Source organism: Pituophis catenifer, unplaced genomic scaffold (assembly GCF_029215685.1).
Source record: "Pituophis catenifer annectens isolate HBS135680 unplaced genomic scaffold, rPitCat1.0.hap2 SCAF_1, whole genome shotgun sequence".
In the NCBI taxonomy this organism is placed as follows: Eukaryota; Metazoa; Chordata; class Lepidosauria; order Squamata; family Colubridae; genus Pituophis; species Pituophis catenifer.
In genome coordinates, this window is record NW_027256881.1 from 18,422,065 (window position 1) to 18,449,413 (window position 27,349).

The window sequence follows — 27,349 nt, forward strand, 5'->3', positions numbered from 1 at the left end:
ATGGAGATTTTGCAGTATCCTTCCCCTGCCACACCCACCAAGCCACACCATGCTACAGAACCAGTAGTAAAGAAATTTGGATTTCACCACTGGTTGAAAGAATATTGAACGTTATATCTTTTTTTAAAAAAAGAAGAGAGGAAAGGGAATTTATTTAGACTTAAATAAGTTGTCTTAAGAATTTATTGTTCTTAAGCCCTTGTTGTCTTACACCATTGTTGTCTCAAGAAAAACAAAAAAAGATTGTTCTTAAGACATTGTTGTCTTAAGAAATATCAGAGACTGACTTTCTTGGCCTCTTTGGATAAGAGTCCAAGGAAGCCAGTACCTGCTACTCTCTGATTTATCTTAAGACGACAATGCTGTGTGATAGGCCGAGAGACAGTGACTGGTCCATAGTCAACCAATAAACTCCTTGACTAAGGCAGAACAAACATTACATTTCTTTACTCCAAATCCAACATCCTAACTTTATTTCCACACATGCTCTTGTTTACTATTCTTCCATTCCAAACTCTTCCTGCTACAGGGAAAGGCTAATCTGTTTACTTCTGCCTTCATACTCTTAACCTTTCATTACAACACCCTCTGATTAAAGTAGCACTCATCAAGTATCTTAAGACCACAAGTCCCAAATTTCCCAGGCCAATCTGGACATTCTGAACAACAAAACTCATTTTCTGTACACAGAAAAGCCTCAATTTTATGGATCAGTTGAAAGAAGGAATATCTGTTACACCTAAATGTGCATTAAATCCAATTTGATATAACTTCATTTGCATCCATTCATATCTATAGCGTACAGTTTAATTACATGATTTACTTGAGTGTATACAAGTGAAGTCAATTATGTAATGATGCAAATAATGTAAATTAATATTACTGACGTAAATTATACCAATTGCTCAGATTGTTTTGGAAACAGTTGGCCTTGTCTGTTATTTGAGAGTGAATGCCAGCTATTTTGACATTGAAGTCTACTTCATGGGCAGACACCCACAATTAATCTTCCCTATGTTTCCTACCTGTCCTACTGGGGCTGACAGGAGGGCCATGTTCTGGCTCTTATCAGCTAAATCACGGGTGTCAAACTCGCTGCGTCACGTTGCAGTATTTTTTTCCTTCGAGGAGCTGGGGTGGGCCTGGCGTAGCATGATGCATCTGGCTCGCGGGCTGCCAGTTTGACACCTGTAAGCTAAATAGTGTTGGCTGGCAAGGCCAAGAAGGAGAGTCTTTTCTGCCATGGCACCAGTGGTGGGTTGCTTCCGGTTTGGTCCGGTTCAATAGAACCGGTAGTAAAACCAGCAGGAAGCTCCGCCCACCTGCCACGACGTCATTATGGGTGATCTGCACATGCACCCCCACTGCCAACCAGTAGTAAAGGTAAGTGGAACCTACCCCATCCTATTGAACATCATTTTGTCTGAAATTAGAATGGCCAGAATCCTGTTGCCTTTCGTAAGCCTTGAAAATTCATGCCTGGGTCTGGAACCCCAAGAGAACCAGTCTCTTGGCCTTGCTGATGGTGGTTTTTACGGTGCTTGGCTACTGTGTGTTTTCATTTTTACATGTATTTTATTTATTTTATTGTGAGCCCTCTCCAGTCACATATTTAAGATGGCTGGCTGTATACAGTAGTCCTTGACATACAGCTAGTCATTTAGTGAATTTTCAAAGATAGGACACACCCCAAAATGGGAATTATGATGTCTGCCCCTCCATCACATCACTGTATTTTAGGCACTTGGCAAATATACAACTGTTTGCAGTGCCCTGTTTTTGCCAGAAACTGGCATTTACTTGTGATTTGCGGCAAAAACCCTCTCATAGCAAACAATGTGTTTGCTTAATAAGCACCGCAAAAAAGTCATAAAATCAGGTCTGGTCTCATAGTGAGCATGCTTTATGAGCATCATGACTTACTGTATGATCGAAATTGTGGGTTCAATTACAGTTATAAGTCAAGGACTACCTGTAGATCAAATAAACAAAGGAACAGCTAGGGGTGAATGTTGAAATAAAACAGATTTAACCCCTATATGGAACTGCAGTAAGGTGATAGTGCAGATATCCTGAGGAGAAAGTCAGGCTATTCCACAAATGTGGGAGGTACTACACATCCCATATATCTTGACTGGAGGCTAAAACATATGAAGAACGGTTGCAGGAACTGGATATGTCTAGTATAATGAAGAGAAGGACTAGGGGAGACATGATAGCAGTGTTCCAGTATCTTAGGGGTTGCCACAAAGAAAAAAGAGTCAAGCTATTCTCCAAGGCACCTGAAGGCGGGACAAGAAGCAATGGGTGGAAACTAATCAAGGAGAGAAGTAACCTAAAACTAAGGAGAAATTTCCTGACAGTTGCAACAATTAATCAGTGAAACAACTTGCCTCCAGAAGTTGTGAATGCTCCAACACTGCAAGTTTTTAAGAAGATATTGGATATTTCAACATAGTGTTCCCCAATCGTGAATGCCCTCCAAAAGGGTGAAGTTCATCTTACTGTTTGGGGCTGAAGCAGAGGGGAGAAAGGATTTTCTTGTCTCACCACCCCCCGGTTTAAGATAAGTGTTGGGTCTTTTTAAAATTAGAAAAATTGGGTTTCAGGAGCTTACCCTATAATTTGGTAGGTTCCCACTTCTGAAAATGGGGGCAGCCTGGCGGCTCAGTGGTTAAGAAGCTGGGATTGTCAGCTGGAAAGCTGTCAGCCCAGGTTTGAGACCCGAGCTCCACATGGCGGGGTGAGCTCCCGTTCTTACCCAGCTCTTGCCAACCTAGCAGTTCAAAAGCATACAAATGCAAGTAGATAAATAGGCACCACTTCTGTGGGAAGGTAACAGCACTCTGTGACATCATGTTGGCCTCATGCAGAAATATCTTCAGACAGCACTGGCTCAATGGTCTTGAGATGGAGATGAGCACCTCCCCCTAAGTCGGCAATGACTAGCGGAGTAAAATCCGCAGGAACTCTTTACTCACTTCAGAATGTCAGACAACTTCGTCATTGATTTTGGACAACTGGGCTCAAACGGGGCTTCAAGAAGTCACAAAATGGAGGAGCATGTGGGAGGACATGTACATCTGGCCCTGAGGTCCCTGGTTATCTATTCTCTAGTCCAAAAGAGTCCTCCAGTCTGAAAGAATCTGGCCTGCAGCAACACCACTCTAAACATTTTTCGTTACCTTATTATCAAAGCATTATTGGCCACACGGCCTCCTCCTGTCTCTCTTAGCATCAGGGGCCTCATTTGATCATCAACACAACTGTGCGTTCGTAGGAGGCTCCGATTATCTCTGGGGCTAGAAGAAGCCATGGAGAATGGTCCACTAACTGGCACCTTTCACCATTCAAGTGCTGGAAGCAGCTGCACAAGGGAGGACTTAGCTTGCCCTCCCTGAACTCCAGCCTCAGAGGAAAAATTAGAGCTATTAATACGCAAACACCTTCATTAACCCTCCTAAATGCATGCAGATTGTGTCCTTCAATCAGCCGCTCTTGGTACAACAGAGATGGTGGCTGCATATTTATAGCTCCTAACAAAACATCTGTAAAGAGGAAACAAGTGTTTGTGTTTGAACAGAACTCAGGGATTCCTACCCCTGAATCCAATACTGGCACTGAAGGATTCCAGTCCACAGATAGGAACACAAAATATTTTGGTGCTAGAAGCCAACATCTTTTTTAAAAGGTTTCCCATGCTGTTAAAAATTAGTGGTGTTTTTAATGAGAGATGGAGCATCCCCAAACTATCCAGATAGTGTTACACTTCAACTCTTATCAGCATAGCCACACTGTGGCTTTGATCAGAGCAACTTAGTTAATTTGAGAGCCAGCCAGTTTGGCCTAGTGGTCAAGGCACCAAGGCTAGAAACAAGGAGACCATGAAAGACAACAGAGTAGAGTGACTTTGGGCCAATCATTCTCCAATCAGCCCAATGTACTTAAAGAGTTGTTGTTGGGATAATAGGAGGAGGAAAAAGAACTATTTTGTTCGCTGCCTTGAGTTACTTATAAAATAACAAAAGCGGGATAAAAATCAGATAAACCAGCAGGAAAGAAACCTACATTGCCAGAAGGCAAGTCTAGAACAAGATATGTGGCACCAGGGATGAAAACAGCAATAGCACTTAGACCTATATACCACTTCGTAATGTTTTAAGTACTCTCTAAGCCAGAGGTCTTCAAATTTGGCAGCTTTAAGAACTGTGGACTTCAACTCCCAGAATTCTTCAGCCAGCATAGCATAGTTTAGCATAGCTGGCTGGAGAATTCTGGGAGTTGAAGTCCACAAGTCTTAAAGCTGCCAAGTTTGAAGAGCTCTGCTCTAAGTGGTTTACAGAGTCAGCATATTGCCCGCAACAACCTGGGTCCTCATTTCACCAACCTCGGAAGGATGGAAGGCTGAGTCAACAGTGAGCTTGTCGGGATCGAACTCCTGGAAATGGGCAGTTAGCCTGCAGTACTGCATTCTAACCACTGTGCCACCACAGCTCATAAAGTCAATTTTATGAGGTCAATTTTACTCACAAACCCATTTTAAAAAAAGATAACTGAATAATGTTAATTGATTCGGTTTCCATATATCCAAGCATTTACCCTTCTTTTCATATTCCATAGAAGAGCAATTTCTGGAGTAACTTTTATGTATGTATTTTGTAATTCAATTTTCATCCATTTTCTCTGTGCAACTAAAGTACCCCAGCATATTCAGTTTTACTTGTTTATGTACTTTCGTATTCAATCCACAGTCTTGACCTTATTTTTTCTAGCTTTAGCACAGCGACTGTTAAGCATTCCATTCCAAAAGCATTCAATTTACTATTGTGTTCTTTTTGCCACACCCAGTGCTCGCTCCCCTATAACAAAGTGGACAGAAGAAACATATTATACCTAGAATTTTCGTTCCTTTTCACGGATATTCATTACTTGTCACCACTAACAAACGAAGGAGTACTTTTCCACAAATATTTGCATTTCTTACCATTTCTCCATACATTTTCTCATCTTTGGTAAACATTCCATTAAGGAACACAAATCCATCCACTGGCTCTATTTTTTCGTTCTTTTTTGTATAAGGTATAAATAATCAGTCCATTTTCCATGTCAAACTATTTTAGTCCTTGACACATTAATGTTCAAATCTGTACTCCCTGTTGCCATCATGCAATCTATCTAACATTCTCTCCAAATGATTTCGGTTTCCTGCCAGCAACACAGCACCATCTGCATAGGAAAGTACAAATACATTCTCATTTCCAACCAATACATCTCCAATATCACCAACCAGAACTTCTTATACATTAAACAACCAAAGGGATATTACATATCTTTGCTTTACTTCCAGCTCATTGTGGAACCATTTACTAAAGCATTCAATTTATTCTTGTATGTTTTCCTTCCTTTGTATACATCTCTTACAGCGTCCAATAACTAACCTTCAACTTTTCCTATTCTTGCTTGACTTCAACAAATGTACAATAAACTTTCTTTCCCATGGCCATACACTTCTCAATGGCATGCTGAAGGGCAAAAAATCTCTACAATAAACCCCCTCCTTGGCATAATACCACACTGTACTTTCAAATCTTGCTCATTATCACCTCTTGTACCCTTTTCAATCAGAATTCTTTCAAACGAGGGGGCTGGATTAGAAGTCCCTTCCAACTCCATAATTCTGTTATTCTGCTTTGGAATACTATATCATAATCATAAATTTATTTGTCAAGCATATAAAAGATAACAGGTAAAAGTATAAACATAATTTGAATACATAAAAAGTAAAAAGGAATATTAAGACAGGGATGGTAGGCACGCTGGTGCACTTATGCACGCCCCTTACAGACCTCTTAGGAATGGGGTGAGGTCAATAGTAGACAGTATAAGGTTAAAGTTTTGGGGGTTTGGGGAAGAAACTAAAGTCAGGTAGTGCATTCCAGGCATTGACCCCTCTGTTGCTGAAGTCATTTTCTGCAATTGAGTTTGGAGCAGCTTATCTCCCTATAGTGCTTGCATTTATTCTTGCTAGTTTGGATTTTGGGCAGAAGATCAATAATCTTATTCTCTTATTGTCAGGCACTGATGCAATCTTTAGATATTTATTTATTATACAGATTTATATGGCCAACCAACTCACACAGAGGTGACTCTGGGCAGTTTACAACATTAAAAATCCACAACATTAATAACCCATGGAATCCCACCCTTCTCCGCCAATGGCAGCAACAACACAATCAAATCAAACACTTGATCAGCTCCTATCTCCATTCATGGGCCTAAGGCCCACTAACAAAACCATGTCTTCATGGTCTTTCAGAAAAGCAACAAAGTAAGGGCCAATCGTACCTCGGGGAGAATGCTGTTCCACAGAAAAGAGGCCGCCATCAAGAAGGCCCTTTTTCATGGTCCCACCAAATGTACATCCTAGATAGGACCCACAAAATACCCTGCCTCCCCATTCTGATGGACCGAATGAATGTAATAGGAGAGAGGTGATCCTTCAAATAGCCAGTTATGTGATGTATTAAATAAGTTAAACAACCACTCTAAGCAAACTATATCCACATTTTACACCATCTATCTTGACAGCTTTACCATTTACACGCTTTCTGACAGCATTTATCACTTCATCCACTTTCTCTTCATTGCTAATATTAATAGCATTCACTGCTTGGTGTAGTGCTTTAGGTGCTGGACTAAAAACAGGAGATCATAAGTTGTAGTTCTCTCTTAGATATGGGAGTCAGCAGGGTGAATTGGGACTGAACAGTCTTTCTCATTCCACTCCATTTCACAGGGCTGATATGGAAAGAGAGAACATTATGTATGCTACCTTGAGCGGCCCAAAAAATAACATTGAGAGGATAGCACTTAACAATAGCACTTAGACTTATATACTGCTTCGTAGTGTTTTACAGCCTTCTCTAAGCGGTTTACAGAGTCAACCTACTGCACCCAACAATCTGGATTCTCATTTGACCGACCTCAGAAGGAGGGAAGGCTGAGTCAACCTTGAGCCAGTCAGGATCAAACTCCTGGCAGTGGACAAAGTTAGCTTGCAATACTGCATTCTAACTGTGCCATCATGGCTCTTACAGGATAACATAATGATATCCAAATAAGGGACGTGGTGGCTCAGTGGCTAAGACCCTGAGCTTGTCAATCGAAAGTTCGGCAGCTCAACGGTTCAAATCCCTAGTGCCGCATAATGGGGTGAGCTCCCGTTACTTGTCCCAGCTTTTGCCAACCTAGCAGTTGGAAAGCATGTAAAAAATGCAAGTAGAAAAATAGGGACCACCTTTGGTGGAAAGGTAACAGCATTCCGTGTGCCTTTGGCATTGAGTCATGCTGGCCACATGACCATGGAGATGTCTTTGGACAGCGCTGGCTCGTTGGCTTTGAAACGGAGATGAGCACCGCCCCCTAGAGTTGGGAACGACTAGCACATATGTGCGAGGGGAACCTTTACCTTTTACCTAATGATGTCCAAAGCTCAGTCTTTACCATGATTTCTATTTTATTTATTTATTAAATTTATATGTTGCCCATCTCACTATCCAAAGCAACTCTTTGGACCCCAACTTCTCAGAAAATAAGATAAAGGGAAATTGTGCCTGCCAGAGAGTTCAGTGGGCTAAGAAGAGTAACAGAATAACAGAGTTGGAAGGGACCTTGGAGGTCTTCTAGTCCAACTGTGCTCAAGCATAAAAACCTATACCATTTCCAAAAAATGGTTGTTCAATCTCTTCTTTAAAACCTCCAGTGGTGGATGCAGGATGCAGAAGGAGTACTCTTACTAGTAGGGCCAGGGGTGCTATTCAGCAGGTTCTGACAGGTTCTGGAGAACCGGTAGCGGAAATTTTGAATAGTTCAGAGAACCGGCAAATACCACCTCTGGCTGGCCCCAGAATGGAGTGGGAATGGAGATTTTGCAATATCCTTCTCCCAGGTGTGGGGACAGAATGGAGATTTTGCAGTATCCTTCCCCTGCCATGCCCACCAAGCCACGCCCACAGAACCGGTAGTAAAAAAATCTGTATTCCACCACTGAGTAGGGCTCTCTTTGTATAATCCAACAAGTCAAAATCATGGTTCTAATGATGTAATTGAACTCTGTTCATTTAAAAAAAAAAACATGCACTGCACATAAAAAACAGGCAGAGCTTTGATTGCACCATTGTGTTTATCATCCTGATTTTTTTTAAAAAACAGACTTTACTGATATTCCTGCTCACCAATTTACTTCTCTAAGGGTTCTGTAAGTGGGCGTGCACAAGGTAATGCTCATTTTTTTTAGAATGATTACTACATGCAGAATCATCAAAGGGCTTTGTATGGATTAATTGCGTAAAAAAAGAAAACCTTTATATAACTAGATGCGTTCAATATTTTTGGCACAGAGTTTAGCACAGAGGGCCCAACTAATAGTCTCCTTTATCCTCCATGTATTTTGTTCCTTCCAATTAAAACCTTTCTCTATCAAGCAGCTAGTCCTATAGTTTGTGGCAGATAGCAACATATGCTAATTAGTACTGTGCAAAAATGCTTTTCTTTCTTTTTTAGTTTTATTGTTTGATTTGGTTTGTGCTAAGTGTTGGTTTCATACATTGACCTTGAATTCTAGCATTATGAGACAAGAAGGAATAATTCTTATGGCATTCACTTCGTTATGAAAACAGTTCTGCAGTCAAGGCTGTTTCTGTTATAAATTATATAGAATAATGGGAGATCGCATTTTATTATAAACACTTTTAGAGGCAAAACAAAGAAGTGAAGGTACCTGACTTATCAGGCTAACACAACACAGCGTAACTTCTGCCTTCACTTTTTGCTTATATTATGGTCTAAATTTAAACCAAATGGATCAGATAAATTCTGACTTCTCTACCATCATTTTTTAAACAACATGTTTATGCATTATCACAACTTTAAAATATTTTTAACATATGAAGCCTTTATAATTCTTTGTATGGATTCACGCACAGAAAGATTTATGTGGGGAGAATAACTGGATGGTCAAATGTAGAAACATTCAGAACAGAAGCAGCTGAGAGAAGAATAAAGCTTTTCACAATTTTATGCCATTTTTACCCATGTGCTTTGTGATTGTTGGGTCGTACCTAGTCCCCCTTGTTGATTTAGCTTCTATCAAAGCTTCAGGAAAATAAATACACAAATACTTGTATCTCTAGAAACCCTAAATTAAATTTGCCTTTATGGTCCTTAAATAGGAATATTTTTAATGTGCAAAAATAAAAGCATCTACAATACTACTATGCATCAGAAGCTAATACAAAATACAGCTTCTGTAATCCTAAACATTTTATTAGTCACTGCACATGCCAGCATTTAGACAACCTTGACTGATCTTGAAAGAAACTAAGCAGACCTAGAACTAAAGGTGGATGAAACACCATCAGGAATAGGAAATTGAAAAACATCCTGGAAGACAGCTGTGGCAAACTAGATCCATACTGATGCTGAGGAAAAACTCTATGGATATCTTGTGTCTATGTAGACAGTAAGATTAAGCATGACTTGGGAACATCTTTACCTTTTCAGTGCTATTCTCTGAGGAGAATATCCCACTTCAAGAGAATCTACAGAACATCCAAGAGCGAAAACATTTAAAACATTTCCCTCACGTGTCCTGTCTGTTCAATCTCCCAAATTCCTTGAATTTAATTGCGATGTCCAAAGGTATGTGGAGCTTACCATGCTAATGAAATCTGCCCAATTGTGTTCTGTCAAGTGCCTGAAAAGGATTAAAACCAGGCACTTTGTTTTATGTTTAAAAAAGCGGAGATGTAATGATTTTGGCAGTCATGTCAGATTTTTAAATTTCCTTTTCCTCAGACCACAGTGTCACAGAAGGCTAGATGATTACATTAAAAGACGTGCCATTTCATGCCTGGTGAGCAACACATACGGTTTCTTAGACTTGTCTGAAATAAATTTTAATTAACAGCCTTTTTGGCAATTATTTCCCTTAGGCTTCTAAAAACCTGCCTTTGATTGCTTCTAGCTGTTGCATTCACACGCAACAGAGTTTCAACCTGGTTACTGAATAAACCCAGTTTTCTGGGGTTTGTGCCATAGATTGAATTGTAAGCCAAATAGGGTGAATTCGCAAAGTATACAGAGCTATTAAAAAATTTTTAAGCGAGATTATCAGAAATGGGGTTTAGCAGCTGTGCAGAAGTAATTGCTAAGCCTTCAACTGACCTGATTGTGTGAACATAACCTATCAAGTTCAGGCTCTAAAGAGAAGTTCAAGATGGCACACAATTGGCACTAGCTAGCCTTGGATGAAAGGGGAAAGGTTTAAATGTCAGCAGTCTGGTGCTATTTGACCCTTTTATTTTACTTGTGAGCTTCATAAAAGCTACTGGGGATAAAATAATCGCCTTTGGCATGGTGTCTTCACATGTTGTATCGATATCTACTTGTTGGGTATGGGTATATCTAGTTTAATGAAAAGAAGGACCAGGGAGTGACATGATAGCAGTGTTCCAATATTTGAGGGGTTGCCACAAAGAAGTGGGAGGTCAACCTAGAATACTTTATTTGGAATAGAATAGAATATTTTATTTGGCCAAGTGTGATTAAAAGGTAACAGATTAACAGAGTTGGAAGGGATCTTATAGGTCATCTAGTCCAACCCCCCGCTCAAGCAGGAGACCCTATAACGTTTCTGACAAATGGCAATCCAATCTTTTCTTAAAAGTCTCAAGTGATGAAGCTCCCACAACATCCAAAGGCAAGCTGTTCCATTGGTTGATTATTCTCACTGTCAGAAAGTTCCTCCTCATTTCTAGGTTGAATCTCTCCTTGGTCAGTTTACACCCATTATTCCTTGTCTGGCCTTCAGGCGCTTAAGTGTTTCAGATTAGACACACAAGGAATGTGTCTCCAGTGCAGAAGCTCTGGGCGTACATGCAAAAGAAAGCAACAGCTCTTTTCTCCAAAAAAACAGTCCGGATCTTCAAAGCACCTGAAGGCAAGACAAGAAGCAATGGATGGAACCAATCAAGGAGAGAACTGACCTGGAAATAAGGAGAAATTTCCTGACAGTTGAATAACTTGCCTTCGAAAGTTGTGGATCATCCATCATTGGAGTTTTTAAAGAAGAGATTGGACAGCCACTTGTCTGAAATGGTAGGAGGCTGGACTAGAAGATCTCCAAGGTCCCTTCCAACTCTGTTATTCTGGCTGGAGAATTTGGGGAGTTGGAGTCCACATAGGTTAAAGTTATTGAGGTTCAGAAGCACTCAACTAGAGAGGCAATATACATATACCCTAGACCAGGAGTCTCCAACCTTGGCAATTTTAAGTCTGGAGGACTTTAACTTCCAGAATTCCCAGAATTCTGGGAGTTGAAGTCCACCAGGCTTAAAGTTGCCAAGGTTGGAGACTCCTGGTCTAGACACATGAACAGACAGGGAAGCTAATTTAGGGTGACTTCAAATGCAAACTATGTGACCTCAAGGATGCCCCATAACCTTTTTCCTTGTAGTATAGAAAACAAAAGCTTTGGTGTTTTTGGAAGTCTGGCATTCCAGAAGGGAGAATCCACACAAGCTTCACCTGTCAGGTGAATTTCCCAGTCTCTTCTCTTCTGGAGACTGGAAAAACCATATGAGTTTCCAGGAGATACAGACAACTAGGTGACAGTTACATTTGGGGGGTTGGGGAGAACAGAAATCAGAGAAAAGTTTTTCAGCTTCTTAGATGAGAAGTGAAACATCTTCAAAGAAAAACCAGAAAGTCCAGCTGCCTCTTGAAAAAGCACCTGTCAAGGTCCCAAATAATGAACCCAAGCAAATCAGAACTCTGAGACTACGATCCTTCTCAAAGATCTTCTTTATTGAGTACATCATATCGGCACAGCTTCAAAGGAAAACCCGACTCTAAATCTTTCCCACGTTTTCAGTATAATTAAAATAGGAAATAACCCCATCCCCAAGTGCCACAGGTCACATTGGCCGGTTGGATTAATTGGCGGGGCCCCCAGGCACTCCTTCCCCAACCTTATCTGTTGCCATTAAGATGACCTTGGTTCTCATGAGAAAGCTCTCTGTCGTGTCTAGAAAGGCATTCCAACCTCCTTCCCCCCTTCCCCCTCTGTGTGGCAACTGAGGAACATAAAAATGGCTGCTGCCACGTTCAGTTTGAAGTTGACAGCACCTTTGGGACAACCGTGACCTAGAGGACTGAGAATCTCCATAGACATTTTAACCTTCTCTGGAACAAAAGGTAATGAAGGGTGTTGAACAAGACCAAAGTAATCCTCAGGAAGCAGAGAGTAATGCCTGCTTGAGAAGAAAGGAGATAGGAACCCTAGCAAACCAAGTGGAGTGCAGTGGACTATTTGGAGCCCATGACAAGAGCAGAACTAAATGTCTCTGGACTGGAAGTAAAAGTGATTCAAAAATGTTATGTATGTAGATTTGGGCGGGCAGTTTGAATTAACTGACCGTCAGCTGATTGGCTGCAAGGTATATAAAGGGAGCTGTTTCCCCTGGTCAGTTGCTGGGTTCTCACCCTACAATAAAGAGCTGTTGTCACTCACTGCCTGGCTTGCTGCATCCTCATTCACCCAACCTAACAAAAAACCTCTAGAAAATCAACAGGTGTTAAGAGAGGGAGAAGTCGCAAACCTTAACTGCAGGTTACACCCAGGACAAGCGGATTGGAGCAGAGAACAGGAGAAATATTTCCTCTTAGCTATTTGAACCTCAGACCTCAAGTGCCAGGGAAATCAGGAGATCCAAGCAGTTCAGATGGGTATAAAGATTTATTGCAAGCTTATGCTCTCTACAAGAATCTGAACTACTAACAGCCCAAGCAAATTGGCAGAAGAGAACTTAATGGAATTCAAGTCGAGCTAGATTTAGATCTCTTGTGGGCACAAAGGGACTCATGACTGATGATGCATTTGACCCCTCCCCTCCCTTGGGCTCAGCCTGGTCATCTCTTACATGACATAAAGGTTTGTGTCCACTCTGTCCACAGATCTCTGTAAAAGGCCAATATTCAAAGCTCTGTTTGTGATATTCTCAGCACCAAATACTTTATTCCACCCAATGCATTTTGTTTGGGAATTTGGTTACGCGAGCTAGAAGAAAGAGATTCTTTTTAAATTCTAAGACTGATGTATTCCTTTTTTTCATCCTTTCAAAAAGCTACTAAGGCCGAGAGGTGATGAAGCAGAGTTGGTAATTCATTTATTTTATTTCTTAGGCTGCCTAACTACAGATGATTCTGGGAAACTTACTCTTTAAAAGCAAGAACAAATTAAGAAACAGATCACGGATATCCAGAAGAGGAAAATCAAACATAACAACAATAAGGACCCCACAAGGGGTCAGCAGCAACACTATCCCAGGCCCTGAAAGCAGCAAGTTTTTCAGAGACTTTTTGAATATAATTAAGGTGGGAACCATATGGATCTCTGTGGGGATTCTCTTCTAGAGGGCTGGTATCCTCTTTATTATCATCACCGTATTATTTACCAGTTAAAAGTAAATTGCTCGTATTCTAAGAGTCCCATCTCTCTCTCTCTCTCTCTCTCTCAAGCTGATAATATGCTATTTCAGAGGTTGCTGATATGCGCAAACACAAAGAGCTGACAGATTTACTACAGTTTTAGGCAGATAACAACAGACAGACGATGTGAGTCAAATGCCTAAAAAGGGAGCTTGCCTGAAGTGAGATGAACACAGTCCAAGCAACAGTAATGTAGTCCAGATATATTCCAAGAGTCACAGGATGCTAAATTGGGTAGTCAGAGGGTCCAACGGTCAAAAGTCACAAACAAGATGCAGGATCAAGATGCAAGAGCTAGGAAGTCAAACATCATCTCCAAGGAAGACTGCAAGCAAAGGAGTCAACTAAAATCTCTGTAGCCAACTGGCTGCAATTACACCTGCCCAGTGGTGGTTTTCATTTATCTTCGCTACCGGTTCAGAACTGTGAGCGCGCGCGGCACTTCTGCGCATCCGCAGGACCTTCTGTGCATGCACAGTGTCCGTGATGACATCCAGGCGGGTTGGCGGAGCCTCCTGCTGCCGCTGCTATCGGGCTAAATGGTAGAAACCCACAAATGCACATGCCTCACTCTTTGTTTAGTGAGAAGCCCCACAGAGGAATGGAACAATGTTCCATTCGTTTCTGGATTTGCCTGGACGTGGAACTAGGGAATTGTGCCTTGTCACTTGACTGTTCCAGCTGAACAGGAGATACCTGTGGTTGATCAGCTTCCAATAAATCCTGGAGTCCTGATTTCAGAGGCACAGCCTCACCTGGAGCAACATGGTCAGATTCTAGATCAGAATCAGACTCTGAATCATGGCTAAGCTAAGGGCTAAAGCTCCTCTTTTCTCAGGAATATTTGTGGTGGCAAATATGGGATCCATAACCAGAAGCTATACAGGTAGTCCTCGACTTACCACTACAATTGAATCCAAAATTTCTGTTGCTAAGTGAGACATGCTAAGTGAGTTTTGCCCATGTTATGACCTTTCTTGCCGCAGTTGTTAAGTGAATCACTGCAACTGATAAGTTAGTAAGTTGGTTGTTAAGTGAATCTGGCTTCCCCATTGCCTTTGCTTTATTATATATTTGTGTGTGTGTTTGACAGTCCTGTTAATGGATCCCAAATCTATATCACTCTATTCCATGTATCTCCAAGGTCATGGGATGCTGGTAATTGTGTATTGCCTTGCAAGTTAATGCCTGCATTAAATACACTTAAATTGTGTTTTGATTGTGCTGGTGGCTAAAATGTATCTAAGCTGATAGTACAGATAGTCCTCAGGTTACGACCACAACTGAGACCCAAATTTATGTTGCTAAGTGAAACATTTATTAATTGAGTTTGCCCCATTTTATGACTTTTCTTGTCATAGTTGTTAAGTGAATCACTGCATTTCTTAGGTTAGTAACATGGTTGTGTAAGTGAATCTGGCTTCCCCCTAAACTTTGCTTGTCAGAAGGTCACAAAAGGTGATCACATAACCCTGGAACACAGCAATGGTCATAAATATGAGTCAATTGCCAAGCACCCAAATTTTGATCACATGACCATGGGGATCCTGCAACGGTTGTAAGTGTGAAAAATGGTCATAAGCAGGAGTGAAATCCAGCAGGTTCTGACAGGTTTCGGAGAACCAGTAGCGGAAATTTTGAGCAGTTTGGAGAACCGGCAAATACCACCTCTGGCTGGCCCCAGAGTAGGATGGGAATGGAGAGTTTGCAATATCCTTCCCCCAGGAGTGGGGAGGGAATGGGGATTTTGCATTATCCTTCCCCTGCCAACCCACCAAGCCACACCACGCCCACCAAGCCATGCCCACAGAACCAATAGTAAAAAAAATTTGGATTTCACTACTGGTCGTATTTTTCAGTGTCATCGTAACTTTGAACAGTCACTAAATGAACTGTTGTAAGTCAAGAACTACCTGTGACTTTGCAAGGACTAACTGACAAGCCATTAATGGCTATGCCAGGGGTCAGCAACCTGCGGCTCTGGAGCCACATGTGGCTCTTTCATCCCTCTGCTGCGGCTCCCTGTCGCTCAAAATATGCGTCACAACTGCCAATGTGCGACACCCACTGACCCAACCATGGATAAATGCAAGAAAAGAAAAGTTTCAGAAGAAAACAGATTCTTTAATTCAACTAAATATGCTAGTTTTGTGGTTGCTCAGGAAATAGTCAGGCACGGGAAGAATTTTGTGGCTCCCGGTGTTTTCTTTTCTGTGGCTTTCTGAGTGTTTAAGGTTGCCGACCCCTGGGCTATGCAAACTAGAGCTACAGAAATGGTCCAGCATTCCTGTTCTCTCCCTTGTTGTCCTCCCAGGCAATCTGGCCCCAGCTAGATTCAAAGCAGCCAGCCAAGCCACTTGCAATCTGTCATGCCATCAACATCTGGAAAGGAAAGCAAATTGCATGCTTTTGCCTGGTGCTCATTGGAAGAGGGCTCTGCGGCAGGAAGGGTGGTACATAACCGAAGCCAAATCCCCAAAGGGTTTTCTGTCTGCTAGCCCGCCACGGATGAACAGAGAAACTTCTAACAGCACATGCTTCTCGGTGAAGGATGCCTCACCAGGGAAAAGGAGAACTGAACATGTGGGAAAACTACCGTGAATTGTGAAATCAAGCATTAACCGTGCATGTCTACATACATGGATGCCAACTGAGGATAATTCTTCTACTCTAGGGGTACCCAAACTTGGCAGCTTTAAGACTTGTGGACTTCAACTTCCAGAATTAACTCATTTTCTGGTTTTGCGTAATCTTTGACCATAAACTAACCAAACAACCAACAATATATTAATAATCACAAATCTAGCAGAGGTTAAAGCTGATCAAGCAAGGAGAAGTATATTTTTTTCAGAATATTTCAAGATATTTTCAGGATATTTCAGGAATAAACCAGTCTAATCTAGCGGTTAAGGCACCAGGCTAGAGACTATGAGTTCTAGTCCTGCCTTCGCCATGAAAGCCAACTGGGTGACCTTGGGCCAGTCACTTTCTCTCTCAGCCCAATTCACCTTACAGGGTGGTTGTTGTAGTGGGGAAAATAGGAGGAGGGAAATACAGTATGTGGGATATGTTCGCTGCCTAGAGTGATTTGTAAAAATAATAAATACAAATGAAAAATAAATAAATTAAACATATTTCCATGGGAAACCTGGGACCTCTGCTCCAGAGAACTGAAAGACGTCTTTGGTGCTTAGTGAAATTCCTTTGCCTTCCCTGCATTGTTATATTCTTTATTATGTTCTTTATTATGTTCTTAAAGCTGCCATCACAGTCACTTTTAATGCAATGACAGGAGAAATCAGTAAATCTACAGGGAATAACAATGTTAACTATATTTCACCTCCTTAATTTTAATTATTATTTGATTTAAATTGCCTTACACAATAGTCAAAGATGAAGTACTGGTAATTGTGCACATCTGGATTAAAAATTCCCAGGCAGTATGTCCAAAGAAAGACCTATGGTTTGGAAGAGGATGTGGCTTGTCTCCTCATTTAAAAATGCTGTGCCAATACAGTGCCAGTCAAGGGCGTTATTCCCATATGGCGGGTGGAAGGAAGTAAATTAACCCACAGAGGATGTATTACAAATGTGCAATGTAGACTGTATAATTGCAGATGGAACGGAAGTTGCTTTCATTTTCCAGCCAAAATCTCCTGAGAGAAAATAACCTTCCAAATTACAGGATGGTCAGTATACCTCAACTGTGACTAATCAAGTTATTAAACATTCAGTTAATTTTACTACAATTAATTTCATTGACTGGTCTGCGGATGACCTGTGTCTTTAAATGCTTTATAAGTAATAATTTCAAACAGAGAGAGGGAAATAGATTTGCATTATTAGGAAATAATTTGCATAGCGTACAAAATTGGATTCCCACTACCCTCCTACAGATTTCAAGAATTAAAATATGTCTCTGCTAAGTCTGGTTCTAAATTTGTCACTGCTGGTGGCCGGGAGGCAAACAGCAGTAATAAATAAGCCAACTGAATTGTAACCAGCCAGAAATTATTCAGTTTCTATACACAGGCTCATATAGGTAAACCATGGGGGACACCCTATGTGTCATGATGTTATTATGTGGATGATGCAAATTACATACAGTAGTTTTGACATCATTGTGGCTTTTAGCTGACACCTATGGGCCAAGATCCTTTGAACTGAGCTTAATTCCTTTCGGTTATCAATATGGAACTGATTTGCAATTGTCTTCTCCTAAGAAGTGCTTTCAGCTTCTCAGCCTAGTCAGGACTTTTCTGTCAGTCTTCAAACAAAGTAGGTATAACCATGCTGAATGTTTTTGACATTAACCACGGCTAGCTACCGTGTTTCCCCGAAAATAAGACCCTGTCTTATATTTTTTTGAACCCCGAAATAAATGCTTGGCCTTATTTTTGGGGAGGTCTTATTATTTTAGGGTGCGTGGAGCAAGATGGGGCTCCTCTTGTGTTTTACCTGATTTCCAGCTCTGTGTTTAAATATTTTTGGGGAGGGCTTATTTTCAGGGGGAGGCTTATTTTAGCGCATGGGCTCAAAAGCTCAATTGGGCTTATTATCAGGGGATGTCTTATTTTCGGGAAAACAGGGTAAATGCTAGTAGCTGCTGTACCAGGGAGTCCTCGACGTATGACCACAATTGAGCCCAACATTTCTGTTGCTAAGTGAGACAGCCTCTTTAAGTAAATTTTGACCCATTTTACACCCGTTCTTGCCACAGTTGTTAAGTGAATCGCTGCCGTTGTTAAGTTAGCAACACAGTTGTTAAGTGAATCTGGCTTCCCTGTTGCCTTTGCTGGTCAGAAGGCTGCAAAAGGGGATCCCGTGACCTTGAGACACAGCAATGGTCATAAATACGACTCAGTTGGCAAGCATCTTGCTTTTGATCACATGGCTACGAGGATCTGCAATGGTCGTAAGTGTGAAAAATGGTCATCAGTCACTTTTTTCAGTGCCATTGTAACTTCTAATGGTCACTAAACAAATTGTTTTAAGTCAAGGGCTACTTGTAATGGGCAGCAAGAAAACAGGGCATGAATGTACGGACACCTTCAAATTTGTGGCCTGCCCTCTTTCCTGTTCTTCCTGTTCCATCTCCAGCCTCATATTAGAGGCATCCCTCCCAAGCAATCTTTTTCTTCTCCTCCTTTCTGCTTGATTTGTCCTACATTAATATCAGCTCTGCATTCAGATCCCAACTCCAGCCCCCGGCCTGATCTCTCAGCAGATATCATTCCTAATATCTTTGGCCCTAGCAGCACTTTTGGCAAAATCCCCCTGCATAACAAGCACAGAAGCTGGCTCATTTCACATGGCACTGGAGGCTTATAAATTGGGGATGATGTGCCAGCATTGGTGTGTGTGTGTTTATGATGAGGAAGTTAATTAAACCAGAAGGTCAATGGATCTTCAGCAAGAGTGATTGAACAAGCCCCAGAATGCCATTGTTAGCAATGCAAGCCGTGATTATTCTTTGCCTTCAGGAATAGAATAGAATAGAATAGAATAGAATAGAATAGAATAGAATAGAATAGAATAGAATAGAATAGAATAGAATAGAATAGAATAGAATAGAATAGAATAGAATAGAATAGAATAGACGTTGTCTTACCTGAACGTCCCTTTTCTGGGCGCTGCGTACACTATCCATGCATGGATTAATCCTTCAGTGCTTGGCAACAACTGAGTGAAACAAAAGGCTTTTGTTCCCCCCTTTCCGGCTCCCAAGCCACGCCTCTGGTCCCATGATCCCCCAATCTGAACGAAGGCGCAGCAGACAGGAATCCACACTATAGGTAACTTATAAACTCAACTTTATTAACTCAAATCAACGTAAGGAAACTAACGTAAATTCAGCCATAACAGTGGCAGGCAGCCCTAACGGGCGGGATATGGATAGTGTACGCAGCGCCCAGAAAAGGGACGTTCAGGTAAGACAACGTCCATTTTCCTGTGCGCTGCTCCCACTATCCATGCATGGGATATACCCAAGCTTAAACTCCCTGGGTGGGGGGCTGACTGCCTCCATAGTCCTCTTCCGTCAGAACTTTTTGCAGAATTCTGCGGCCAAAGGATGCCTCCGCCGAGTTGTATGTATCGATCTTGTAGTGGCGGATGAACGGAGTGAGGGATGACCACGTCGCCGCTCTGCAGATGTCCACGACCGAGGCTTGGGTGGCCCAGGCCACCGTGGTGGCCGCGCTGCGAGTCGAGTGCGGTAGGATCTTGCCGGGGGTCGCTGTGGCATTCAGGTCATACGCCAGGGCGATGCAGGCCTTGATCCATCTGCTGACTGTGGCTGCTGATATCTTCTGACCCATGGATTTCGGGTTGAAGGAAACCAGGAGTCCCTCTGTACGGCGGAAAGGAGCGGTCCGTCGGATGTAAGTGCAGATGGCGCGTCGCACGTCTAGGGTGTGCCACCTCTTTTCTCTGGGGTCGCGAGGTGAAGGGCAGAAGTCCGGCAGGATGAGCTCCTGAGCTCGGTGGAACCACGAGTTGACCTTCGGGATAAAGGCAGGATCCAGGCGTAGGGTCACCGTGGAGTCGTGGAATATACACAAGTCTTTGCGGACTGACAGAGCCGCTAGCTCTGAGACCCTCCTTGCTGAGGTGATTGCCAGCAGGAAGGTCACCTTAAACGATAGGTACTTGAGAGATGTCGAGTCTAGGGGCTCGAAAGGGGGTCCGGTCAGTGCCCGCAACACCAGTGGTAGATCCCATGAGGGGTAGCGGTGAACTGTGGGGGGTCACAGGTTGGTGGCCCCATGCAGAAACCCCTTGATGCGCGGGTGATGCGCGAGGGATTGGTACGGCGAGCATGCGATGACTGTTGACAACGCCGCTGTCTGTCTCCTTAGGGTTGCGGGAGCCAGGCCCTTGTCTAGGCCAGCTTGTAGGAACCGCAGAATGTCCCGAATGGCGGCTGACGTGGGGTCGATGTGCTGGTGGGCGCTCCAGCGACAGAACGCCTGCCATGATGACTCGTAGATGCGGGTTGTAGCCGGACGTCTGGCCGCCTGGATAGTGGCAACCACCTCGTCTGGTAGGCTATCCTTCTTCAGGATGACCCGTTCAAGTGCCAGACGGCTAATTGCAGCCACTGGGGCTCTGGGTGCGTGACTGCTCCTTGGCACAGGACGAGCTGCTGCGGTGGGATCACCCATGGCTGTTCTACAGACAGTGCTACCAGGTCGGCGAACCATGGTCTCCGGGGCCAGTTCGGGGCTACCAGGAGTAGGTCGGCTTTTTCTGCCAGTAGCTTCCGAATGAGTCGCGGGAGCAGCGGGACTGGTGGGAATGCGTACAGGAGACCTTCGGGCCACCTGCAACGCAGCGCATCGTGGTCCTCCGCCTGTGGTGTCGGGTAGCGGGACACGAAGCGGGGAAGCTGAGCGTTGGTCGGGGTTGCGAAGAGATCTACGACCGGGTTTCCGAAGCGTGAAGCGAGTTCTTGAAACAGCTGAGGGTGGAGCTGCCATTCCGCTTGATCTATCATTTCGCGGCTGAGCCAGTCCGCCCTCACATTGGTTGCCCCGGAGATGTGATCTGCTCTGATCGAGATCAGGTGTCTCTCTGCCCAGCTGAATAGCTCCGCAGCCTCGTTCATCAGTGTACGGGACCTCGTGCCCCCCTCCCTGTTGACGTGCGCCTTGGCCGAGATGTTGTCGGTCAGGATTAAGATATGATGCCCCTGCACCGTCGGCTGGAAGTTGCGCAATGCCAGTCTGATCGCCCGAAGCTCTAGGAGGTTGATGCTGCATTGCTGTTCTTCTTGCGACCACTGTCCTTGCGTGACTAGGTTGTGGAGATGGGCTCCCCACCCCCGAAGACTGGCGTCGGTGGTGAGTATCAGGCGGTCTGGCTCTAGAAAGCTGGAACCCTTTAGGAGCGACGGCGATGTCCACCACCTGAGGAACCTGCGGACCTGCAAGGTGAGGCGTACCTCCTTCTTGGAGTTGGCCCTTCCCGTTCGCTGGAAGGGGAGGAGGAACCACTGCAGGGGTCTCGAATGTCTGCGTGCCCACAGTACGATGCCGAAGCAGGATACCATCTTCCCGAGGAGGGTTGAGAGGTGGATCAGGGCGACTCTCCTCCTCGTCAGGGTCTGCAGAGTTGAAGTTCGGATGCTTTGGACTCTGTCTGGAGACAGAAATACCTGGCCGCTGGCCGAATCTATCAGTGCCCCCAGGTGAAGAAGCCTGGTGGTGGGCAGGAGCTGACTCTTTGCGAAGTTTATGGTGAAGCCGTGCTCCTGGAAGACCTTGATCACCATCTTCATGTCTCTATAAGCCTGGTCGGGCGTGGACGACAGGACCAGGATGTCGTCCAGATAACATAGCACCCGGATCGGGGCGGCCCGGAGCCTGGCCGCCACCACCGCTACCAGTTTGGTAAAGGTGCGGGGAGCCGAGGAAAGTCCGAATGGCATCGCGCGATATTGGTAGTGACGGCCCGCGTATTCGAACCTCAGGTACTGACGGTGATGCGGGTGAATCAGCACGTGCAGATAAGCCTCCCGGAGGTCGACTGATTGAAGGAAGTCGCCCTGTCTCACTCCCGCTAAGATGGACTTGAGGGAGTGCATCTTGAACCTGCGGTATTGTATCGACAGGTTCAGGCGCTTTAGATTCAGTATGCCCCTCCAGCCCCCGGAATTCTTGGGGACCAAGAAGAGGGTCGAGTAGAATCCTGAGCCCCGCTGGCTGTGCGGGACCGGCTCTATGGCCTCGACCTCCAGGAGGTGGGCAATCTCCTGCGACATCAGGTCCTGGAGTTCCGAGGATCGAGGGGTTGGACAACGGACAAACCGGTGGGGCGGCTGGCCGGAGAATTCGATAGACAGACCGGAAGAGGTCGTACGCCTTACCCAGGAGTCCGAAGTCGATCTGGCCCATTGTTGATGGAAGAGGATGAGGCGTCCCCCTATGGGCCCTATGGGCCCGGAGTCATTTCCCCCTTCTGGCGGGCTTAGGGCCGGCTCCTCGGAAATTGCGTTTAGGCTGCTGGTGTCTTCCTCGGTCTCGGAACTGTTGTCTGTCATTAAATCTGTCTCCTCCCTGGTAATGGGGGCGGTGCGAGGAGGACCCCCTGGGTCCGGCGCCTGCACGAAAGGGCTGCTGGAGCGGGTAAGGCGTGTACCTGCGTTCCTGGCGCCTGTAGGTTGATGGGAGGATCTTCCTCTTGTCCTTCCCTTCAATCAGTAGGGGTTCCAGCGAAGCGCCGAACAGATCTGGTGCTTTATATGGGGAAGCCGCCAACTTCCATTTGGCCTTGAAGTCGGCTTTCCAAGGCCGAAGCCAGAATAGCCTCCTAGCAGTAAGAGTAGAAGCCAGCGCCCTTGAGGCAAACTTGGCTGAGTTCAGGGAGCTGTCGGCAGTGTATTCGGTGGCAGCTATTATCTTATTTAGATCTTGATGCAGTCTAGTGTCCTCAGGCGGGAGCCTGTCCTGCAGGTGACGGAGCCAAATGAGCGAGGCTCTGTTGAAGAAGGACGAAGCTGTGGCGGATCTGATTGCCCAGCCCACGGCCTGGTGCGCTTTGCGGAAGGCCCATTCCATCCTCTTTTCTTCCGCCTTGAGCGTGTCTAGAGGGTCAGTAGAGATCAGGGAGTTGGAAGATAAGGTTGCCACTGGCTGGTCTACTGAGGGGAGCACCAGGAGGTCCTCTAGCTCTGGGGCTGAGCAGTAGAGTTTCTTATCGAGGTTGCTGGGTGTTGCCATGGAGGCCGGCTGCACCCAGGGGTTCTGAATCACGTCTGTAAATAGCTGCGGGCAAGGGATGTAGTCCTTCTGTGGCTTTGACGACTTGAAAAGGGCGTCGTGAGGGCCCGCCGTTGACGTGGAGGGCGTTGCGACATCTCCTGGCACTCCAAGGTTGGTTGTGAGTCGTGCCTTGTGGAGGAGCGACTTGAATAGGGCCGGGCGGAAGAGGCCTGTAAAGGCCGGGGTGTCTGGTGCTAGACCTTCATCCTCCGATAGCTCCATCTCCTCTGGGGCGTCCTCCGCTTGGTCCGATTCGTCTGATGAAGAGTCCCGACCTCGCTCTGGGAGGGGGTGGGGCTGGGGTTGGAACGGCCGCGCCTGGCCGGGTGCGGTTTGTACAGGAGCCTGGGACGCCTGCTGCATTGTTGTCGTGAAGAAAGATGACAGGGCCGCGGAGAACATGGCCTGGAAGTCCACTGGGGGGGCAAGCCCAGTCCGCCCTGACCCTGTGGGTCTACCCTTGAGGGTTTGGCACTTGCCTCCCTAGCCCGGCGATGCTGGTTTGGTGGCGGGGAAGTTGGAGCTTCCAGTCCGGGCCTTGATGCTGTCTCGATGCGAGGTGTTGTGCGAGTGGGCCCAATCCCCTCAGGGGTACTGGGGGTGACTGTGATGTCGGCCACAGATGTAAGTCCCCTTTCCGCCTCTCTTGGGGAGATGGGGGTAGGCTCCCCAGGTGCAGGATCCCTGGGCAGGATTCCTGAGACCACCTTGTGCGCCCTCTCCCACTGTCGCTCTAGGGCGTTGTGCCTTCTCAGGGCGTCCCTATCCTGGAAGGGTAGGGAACCTTCTGAGGCAGCCCTGCTGGCCGAGCTCACGTGCCTCTTTTTTGATTTCTTTTTCCCCCTTTTTTCGCTTATGCGTGGGGGGCTTAGTTCCAGCTCCATGTCTGATGATGGGGGGGAATGAGACATGGCTGAGGCGGCTGGGAACTTGAATTAGGACCTTGCCCTGCGACTCACGGGTGATCTGTTGAGTGAGCGCCCCGGGGCCTCCCCCAAACCTCTTCAGACGGTGGTGGTGGTGGTGGTTTGATGCCCCCTCCGGCAGTGGGGGTGGTGGTGCAGGTCTGCAGCTGGCTCCCTGATGGATAAGGGAGGCGCAAGCTTGAAGATCTCGCCCAAAATGGCGGCCCGAAGGTCCGCCAATATGGCGCTGCCACGTGGTGCTCTTCTCCACGAGGGCAGACCTGGCAGCGGACTTACAATGGCGGCCCGAGGGTCCGACCAGACGCCGCGCAATCCCCTTAACGAGGGGTTATTCCGTAGTGCAGGGAGGGCTGTCTCCTTATTCTGGCGCTTGTCCTGCCTCGCGCCCTCGCTCCGGAGCAGCCCTGGGAAGCTCAGCCTTCAAGCGAGCTTCGGCTCTTCGCCGCGTGGGTGGCCGGCGCTTCCGGCTCCGCCGGCCAGCTGATGGGCGCGCCGCCGCTATTTGAACTTCGCCGCGTGGGCGGCCGGCGCTTGTGGCTCCGCCGGCCAGCTGAGGAGCGCGCCGCTGCTAATTGCTGGCTCCGGCGTGGGGCGATAAGCTATGGGCTCCTTGCTGGCTGAAGAGGGAGCGGTAGCGCTTGCAGCGAGCCAGCTGGTGTGAGTGGAGAGGCTGGCGAGCGAGCGTGTGAGCGCTCTGCTCCACTCCCCCTCCTCTGCTCAAATCGCCCTGCACAGCAGTTAAAAGAAAGAAAAATCGCGAAGGGGAGCTACTCAAAAATAACACAAAAAACCTAACGCTCAAAGGAAAGGGGAAAGCCAATACTTAGAGAATTAAAGAGAAAAAACAGAGAAGAAAACCCCCACAGACTCACAATACCTTAGCAATCTGTGGAGCTCCAAAAATCACTACAGTGTTTGCCAGCAACTGAGTGAAGACTGGGGGATCATGGGACCAGAGGCGTGGCTTGGGAGCCGGAAAGGGGGGAACAAAAGCCTTTTGTTTCACTCAGTTGTTGCCAAGCACTGAAGGATTAACCCATGCATGGATAGTGGGAGCAGCGCACAGGAAAATAGAATAGAATAGAATAGAATAGAATAGAATAGAATAGAATAGAATAGAATAGAATAGAATAGGACCTTGGAGGTCTTCTAGTCCAACCCCCTGCTTAGGCAGGAACCCTACACCACTTCAGACAAATGGTTATCCAACATCTTCTTAAAAACTTCCAGTGTTGGAGCATTCACAACCTCTGGAGGCAAGTTGTTCCACTGATTAATAGTTCTAACTGTCAGGAAAATTCTCTTGAGTTCTAGGTTGCTTCTCTCCTTGATTAGTTTCCACCCACTGCTTCTTGTCCTGCCTTCAGGTGCTTTGGAGAATAGCTTGACTCCCTCTTCTTTGTGGCAGCCCCTGAGATATTGGAACAATGCTATCATATCACCCCAGTCCTTCTTTTCATCAATATAGATATGCCCAATTCCAGCATAGACATACCCAATATCCAGCATACTAGGGGTGAAATGCTACCAGTTCATTCCTGTTCGGGCGAACCAGTAGTGATAAAAACTACTGGTTCAGGTGAACCAGTAGTAAAAATAAAATGCTTTTAAAAGTAAAAAAAAGGTTCCGACGAGCACAGCTGTGCCGCGCGATTATCGGAAACTTTTTAAAAGCATTTTTTTACTACCGGTTTGGGCGAATAGGTAGTAAAAAATGCTTTTAAAAGTTTTTTTAAAAAAAGTTGGCCACACCCACCCAGCCACATGACACCCCCCACCAAGCCATGCCCACCAAGCCATGCCCACAGAACCAGTAGTAACAAATTTTACATTTCACCACTGCAGCATACCCATCCAGCATACCCATCCCCAATTCCAGAATACCCATACCCAAATCAGACATACCCAATTCCAGTTATATGTTTTAGCCTCCAATCCCCTAATCATCTTTGTTGCTCTTCTCTGCACTCTTTCTAGAGTCTCCACATCTTTTTTACATCATGGCGACTTCAAATTGATGCTTCTACTTTAAGTTGATGCTGGATCCTAAAAGACAAATCTGGAAAACATCCTACAAAACAAAATTCTGTTTTTCACACTTACAACCATTGCAGCATTCCCATGGTCACTGATCAAACTTCAGGTGCTTAGCAACTGACTCATATTTATGATGGTTGCAATGTCCTGGGATCATGTAATTTTGCGATCTTCTGATAAGCAAAGTTAATGGGAAAGCCAGATTGACTTAACATATGTGTTATTAACTTAACAACTGCAGTGGTTCCAGGGGTGAAATGCTCCTGGTTCGGACCAGATCGCCCAATCCAGTTCAGACTGGATCACCCGATCCAGTAGTGTTGACAGGTCATCGAAAAAATGCTTTTAAAAGTAAAAAAAAAAAAGCCTCTGATGATCGTGCGGCTCAGCTGGGTACGTCAGAGCCTTTTAAAAGTATTTTTTCTATAACCTCTTCAGTTGGCCACCCCCACCCAGTCACATTACCCCTTTCCCACCAAGCCACACCCACAGAACTGGTAGTAACAAATTTTACATTTCACCACTGACTGGTTCACTTAACAAATGTGGCAAAAAAGGTTGTAAAATGGGGCAAAATTCACTGAACAACTGTCTCACTTAGCAACGTAAGATCTGGGCTCAACTGTGGTCAAGGACTATGTGTATGGGTTTAGCATTTAGGGTAAAGCCAAAAAAGCAAGTTACAAACTGAATCTGTTGTCCATATGATCCGACTGACATACAGTCCTTTAGAAGGCAGCCTGCTCCTAGATTAGATAACCGACATGTTCTTCTCCAACTTGGTGAGTTTTTCCTGTAACACGCTTGATGTGCTTATTGAATTAATCAATTTTCTGGGTCATTATAATACACTGAACCATAAATCAAATGAACAGGCTGGATTTGTACTACATCTCTAAGGTTCACATTTGTATGTTGTGTGGATGCAGCTACTAGCTTTTTTTTTTTTTATCGACTTCACGGAGTTAACACAATGCACTAAATTTCACTCTGTTCGCAGAGTGAGGTTTACTGTCCCATTCGAGCTTATTCTTGGGTGGGGAAATAGATGGGGCCATTTTTCAAATAAAGCCC

The 27,349-nt window shown here is 45.1% G+C and overlaps 1 protein-coding gene across 1 annotated transcript in view; it reads right to left on the reverse strand.

Moving 5' to 3' along the window:
- TMEM132E (transmembrane protein 132E) overlaps window positions 1-27,349 on the reverse strand; it is a 280,216-nt gene that overhangs the window by 44,155 nt on the left and 208,712 nt on the right. The gene's annotated exons all lie outside the window — the stretch shown is intronic.